This window comes from Echinops telfairi, unplaced genomic scaffold, assembly GCF_000313985.2.
Source record: "Echinops telfairi isolate 266 unplaced genomic scaffold, ASM31398v2 ScPeMD7_7468;HRSCAF=8506_0, whole genome shotgun sequence".
Taxonomy (NCBI): Eukaryota; Metazoa; Chordata; class Mammalia; order Afrosoricida; family Tenrecidae; genus Echinops; species Echinops telfairi.
Window position 1 is genome coordinate 2,978,974 of NW_022111369.1, and position 6,704 is coordinate 2,985,677.

Below are 6,704 nucleotides of genomic sequence, written 5' to 3' on the forward strand. Positions count from 1 at the left end.
TTCTCAACCTTCCTAATGCCGCGACCCTTTAATACAGTTCCTTGTGTGGTGTGGACCCCCAACCACAACGTTATTTTCATTGTTACTCCATAACTAATTTTGCTACTGTTATGAATCAGGTGAGCCCTGTGAAAGGGTCATTTGCAACCCACAGGTTGAGAACAGCTGGTCTAAGCAGTGGTGGAATGCAAAGAATTTAACAGTTTGCTGCCCTAATGAGCATTTTAAATACATAAAAAGAAAAAGTTAAACAATATATGGAAAGGTTGTTTATTATTTCAACATGATATCAAAACACCGCTGTTGCGCAGATGAACGTGGAAAAAGCAAGGAATGTAAATTTGTGATATCCACAAAAAGCATCAGCCCTGATTACAAACACCATCTTAACAACGGGTTCACCGACCGCAACAAAAAGTTAGCTATCGGTTGTGCCAACGCAGCTGAATCCACCACTGAGCACAAGGCCCTGACAGTGCTAAGGGCACACTTAGGGGAATTCCTCAGCGGTTTTGCCCCAGACCAGGATTTTAATAGCTATACCCTATGTAACGTGATCGTAATTGCTGCTGGGATGATGGAGTAGAACCCTGACTCACGTTTTGTTCTTGATTTCTTATGGTGAAGCAGCTGAAGGTTGGCAGAACAGATCAGCAGTGTTGCAGTCAATAATTAATGCATGTTTTGTCTCCACTCAAATACCAATTTGGAATGTCCCTAGCCTCTGTCTCCTCCAACCACTGCAGGAGCAATAAAAAACAAACAAACAAACCAAAACACCCACTTCATTGCCATCGGGTCATTTCTGGCTCATGGAGATCCTATGGAGTTTGACCAGATATTGTTTTGGGGGAGCACACAGCCACATCTTTCTTACAAGGAGCAGCTGGTGGATTTGAATGACCAACTGTGGGGCTAACCATTCAATCCCTACTTCACAGCACCATCCGGAACCCTTAGTCACAATAACCTAATTCTTAAAATGGACTTACAGTTAACTGCTCTTTCATCTACAGGTTTCATTTAGTCATTACAAGACGGGAATCAGGAGTAAGCTACTACCATCCCCGTTTCACAGGTTAGAAAACGGAAACCCGAAGTCAGAGCCTAACTCAGGCCTCCAGACTGGATCTGAAGCCCACCACCTTGACTGTGATGCTTGCAAACAAGGGCATTTTAAATATTGTAGACAACCGGCTCCCACCGATGACTGCGTCTCCAAACTGACCCTTAATTTAGGTTTTACTAGATGATTCCACTTTGAGTTTCCCACAAAAGAAATCAAAGCAGTTATCTTATACTTTGTACCTCTATCATCTGTTTTCTCTGACCAGGGACAATTTCACTGCATTTCCTTATCTTTAGAATGCAGTAGATTAGCTCTTCCCGAGATCAATATTCCCTCATTATCTCAAATCTGTAGATGAAAGAAACTGTGTACATGACCATGCCAGTGTGCTGCTCTAAGTGGCCTCTGAATTTGAATCTCTGAATTTCCAAGATAAAATCTTCATGACATCCAGCTCCAACCTGGGTACCTTATTAACATTTTTCCCTTATTAACATTTTTTTAGAATTATAGTCCATTAAATTACTTACTTATCTATCCCCTAAAAGAACTGAATATTCATCAAGTGTTCCAACAGTGTCGAAAAGGAGCTATGAATATTTTTTCTAATCCAAGTTCATAATGACTTCCGATTAGTTTAATTTGATCCTAATGAGATTAAATATGCATAGAATTAAAATGTATCACATAAGTGAAATTGAATATTTTGAAAACATAATTAAGTGTGCAATTATTCATTCCTACCTCGAGGGGGCACCAGATGCTCAGAAACTTTCCAAAATCTTAAAAAAAAAAAAAATCCACCACCTTTTCCTGTTGCAATTCAGTTCATTTAGTATTATTATAAAGGAAATCATGTAAAGGTTATAGTGTCAAAGTACAAAGCAGCAAACTACTTGTGGCTTAGTTTACGTCTTTTCTTCTAAATACTTTTAAATGGATTTAAACACTACCCCTTAATGTTTTGAGCTCTTTCAAAAACAACCCATAGGATTATCAAAACATGTTACTATTTTACATTAAAGACGAATTCTTAACCAAGCTATGACTTTGTTAAAAAGTTCACCTTGTTTTCAAATTGCATGTTACAATGTATTGTTTAAATTCCAATAATTATTTAATCAAAATCTATGAAAGTATTTTTAAGAAATTGAGTTCCTAATAAATCAGCAAGCCCTTCGAAGTCTGTATTTTCAATCTTGCAGTACACAGTAACTAGAGCATCTTGGGCAGAGTTAAACCTAAACTATTGGAATTGTCCCTACCTTAGAGAAAGAATTCATTCTTATTACCAAAATGTCCTTCCCCAGGGCCCAAGTAAAAGGCAGCAATGTCTGCGGAAAATTAATCATTCCACTTATTCTGTGCTTTCTTCTGTAATCCTGTAGCATTGTATATCTAATGCAATGAAATAAAGCAAACCTTTCTGAAGCACCTACTACCTACCCTGTGCCAGCTGCACAATTCTTTGCACCTCGGGGCTCACACCGTAATAGAGTAACGAATCAGGGAAAATGCAATGACAAGCAAAACTTAGTGCACAGTTACTCAAAAAGTTCAGAAGAGGGAGATCGGTGAGAATTAAGTATTTATTTCTGAAATAGGTACATCCCAACTCTAGCTTTGCGCTCACGCTGGAAAGAACTGTATTTGTATTTATTGAGCACCGATTCAGAACACTGTATAATATTATACACCATAGAAACACATACGAAATAAATTATATGGTTTCTAGCTCTATTACATGGTTTCTAGCTTAAGATATTTTAAGCATATTGGGTAAATATATATACATTGAAAACTTCAGGGCATTATAAACACAACATGCATTTAAATGTAATTAATTTCATGAGGAAACAGGAATTGGCATAGAAAGGGCACATAATAAGCTTCCATAAAGCACTTTTGATTAAATAGATCAGAAAATGAGAAGTCCATTCATTCAAGACCAGAAGCACAACTTTCAGAAAAGGGAATTTTTCTCAACTCTTTGGATGGGAAGGAACTAAGCAGTTAGGTGTGCCTGGAAGCAGAGGGACAGGGAACTTAGATGGGACCAACAATGTCATTTATCCTCTTCCTTTATCTGGGGGAGGGGGCGGGCAAGGGGTTAAGTGATTGCGAAGGATCCTTCTTCGTGAATTGTTGTGTTGGTGAAGAGTATTCAAAGGTCTATGGATGTCAGGAAAAACAAATTCATGGCTGTCACGTCTCTGAACTCATCTAGAACAGGGTGGAACTGTCCCCGTGAGTTCCCAAGAGTGCGGGGAACAGGAAGCCCTGCTTTCTCCTGTGTAGAAGCTGGAGCTTTCCAACTGCTGGATTGGGGGGTAACAACCCCTCCCCCTCTATGCCACGAGGGCTCCATGGGTTTCAGAAGAACAAGCAGATCTATCATGGAGGACATACAGCAGGTGTTCCTGAGTCTTGAGGATGGTAAGAGATCACCTCATATACTTTACGACCAATCTCCAGAAAAGTATGTCAGGCTTGCTACCGTGGAGGGCAGACAGAAGAAATAAAGAGGACCCACAACAGGATAGGTTCACACAGTGACTGTAGCAAAGGGCTCAGGCACAACTGTGAGGAAGGCACAGAACTAAAGAGGGTTTTGTTCAGTTGAATGTAAGGTCTCTGAGGTGGAGCCAGCCAACAATAACACGGATCGCGCCAGCCCCAGGCCCCATCATGCTCTAACTTTCATGGTATCAACTACTGGACTGAAGACTGTGCATCTAAAGGCAGTAAGGGCAGGGTGTTCATCAGAATGTTTTGGCAAGTGGAATAAGATGAGATCAAGAAGGCATGGAACAAAATATACCCTGGATGTGGAAGCACATTTAAAAGCCTAAATTCCACAACAATGCATGGACTCCTAATAACATCACCAGATAAATATGATTCAAAGTCTGGTGACCTGAGACTACTGAGGGATGTCCCTGAAACTACCCAGGGACATCCCTCAGATGTGGGGAAAGGGGGTGGAGGTGGGGGGAAACTTCCACAGATGCCAATTATTAAAACTCATTTCTTATGATGGGATCGTCCAATGGTTCAGTTACATGGATCTGCCTGCGGAGAAGGGCAGAGATGGTCTTTGTGAGTGAGAGATGGCTCACTCATTCACTCACTGTCATTGAGTCAATTCTGACTCAGGGCAACCCTACAGGACAAGACAGAAGGGTCCTTGTGGGTTCCGGAGACTCACTGTATACATCTCTCTCCTAAAGTACAGCTGGTGGGCAGACTTAGACCTGTTGGTGAGGTGCCAACATGTCAAAGACAGTCACGAACGAGAGTTCAAATCAGGACCATGGTGGCAGCTCACACCTACCCTAAAGCACAGAGTAGAAGTGCCCAGTAGGAGTTCACACCATATCAGGATGCAGACACAGCTTCTTCCCACAGACTCCAAAGGTGCTCAACCACTGCCCATTGAAACGGATCACCAGGCCTTTATTCTGTGGTAGTGCCAGGTTTCTGGAGTGGGTTAGACCTCGGTATACCGTTGCAGTTCATTTGCTTGGGAAAATTATAGCTCAGTACCAGCCTCCATATAATTATAAACGACTGGCAGTGGGAAGAGAAACTCACTGGCAGTTTGCAGAAGCCAACCAGAGGGGATGGACGTTCTCTTTAATAGGTGTTTATCAGCATCTGAACTCCATAGCTCAGTAATCACATAGGGACCTGCTGTGAGAAGGGACTTGATGTAAAGACCATGTCTGCAGGCAGATCCGTGTAACTGAACCTTTTAAGGGGGTAGACTAGAACTGAAGGTGGGAGGGCCTTTGGGATGTGGGTGAGTGGGCATATTAAATCAACAAAACAAGACAAAAGCTGATACTATTGTGATGCAAAATGCCAGGAGCCTGGAGGGTAGAATGATAATTACTCTGAATGCACTTCACAGTGATTTCTTTCCACCCTCACTTGACTTACAACCTGGGTTAAATTTGCCAACACACACACACACACACACACACACGAGCCAGTTCTCATCTGCCTTATTATTATTTTCTAGCCATCATTCAAATATATTTCTACATTTTTGAATTTACACAAGAAATCCTGTCTTCTTCATAGGAAGGACATGTGAGCGAGCCCCTCTTCAATGACCACAGGAGAGAGCATATTCTGAGTGGAAGGACCCCTCAGTTCTTGCGACGACGAAGGCCCTTCTTCTGCTGAGCTTGAATAGCTCTTGTTTCCATCAGGAATGCAGATAGGGCTTCCAGCTCCCTACTCTTCTCTGAGCTGAGGGGATCTGCTGGCAGGCTCCCACAGGAGCCAGGAGGAAGGACATAGTGGCCCCTATGGGAAGAAAGCAGGATCTACGAGCTTTCTTGCAGGAGCCCCCGTGGCATAGCGGCTCCATGTTGGGCTACCTGCAAGATCGGCAGTTCAGAACTGCCAGCTGGTCTGAGAGAAAGGCAGGCTTTCTACTCCCATAAAGACTTGCAGTCCAGAAGCTCACGGAGCAGTTCTGCCTTGCCTTACAGGGTCACTGTGAGTTGGCACCAACTTAATGGCAATGAGCTTATGGGCTTTCTTATGATGGAGAGATTATTTCACGTAGGATGACTAAGGGACGATTCGTTGCCTCTGCAAAAGAGGTGGGGAGGCTATTATGTATGTTTAATTTAAAGTGATTTGACTTTATTAAGGAAAAATTAAATCTTCTATTTGTTGTTAGGTGCTGTTGAGTTGGTTTAACCCAGGCACAGCAGAGCTAAACCCTGCCTGGTCCTCGCCGTCCTCACGGTCGTTCCTATCCTGGGGCCCACGGTGGCAGCCATGTGTCCACCCATCTTGGTGAGAGCCTGCCTCTCCTTCACTGCCCATCTCCTTTACCAAGCATGATGTCCTCTCCAGGGACTGGTCTCTCCTGGCAGCATGTCTGAAGTAGGTGAGATGAAGTCGCACCATCCTTCCCTCCAAGGCAGATCTGTTTGTTTTTCGGCAGACCGTGGCACTACCATGATGTTAACTAATGGTCCAGTTCGGAAGGATTTTGTTTTCTTTCCACTGAACTGTAATCCATACTGAACGCTGCAGTCTGCTACCTGCAGAGACTTGTGAAACACATAGATGTCTAAAGAAAATGGCTTGTAACTTGTAACTTGATAATGATCGTTGTTAACATTTAGATGTAGGCCTTCTGTTTGTTTTGTTTTGTTCTTCTCACATATCTAATTTTTAAGATTAGAAGTAAGCCGTACAGTATGTGGATGTGATATGTCCTGGTAGCTTACATATCGGGCTGCTTGCTGCAAGATCACCAGTTTGAACACAGCAGGTGCAATGTGGGAGAAAGGTGAGGCTTTACTCCCAGAACGGTTTTTAGTCGCAGAAAGCCATGGGACTGGAATGAATTGGAGTCAGCTGAAAGCAGTGGGTTTGAGTTGGGTCTCAGGGTGGCACGACATTTAGCATGACTTAGTCAAAAGGTTGGCACTTTGAACCCAGGTAGAAATAAATGCCTTGGAAGAAAGACCTGGGCTCTGTTTTCCTGAGGCCGTAAAGCCTACGGAGTTCAGTTCTCTGCAGAGCCAGCACTCCACAATTTAGAATCAACTTGAAAACAACGGGTTTGGTTTGGGTTTTATAGCATTATCAGACAACCTATGTAAAC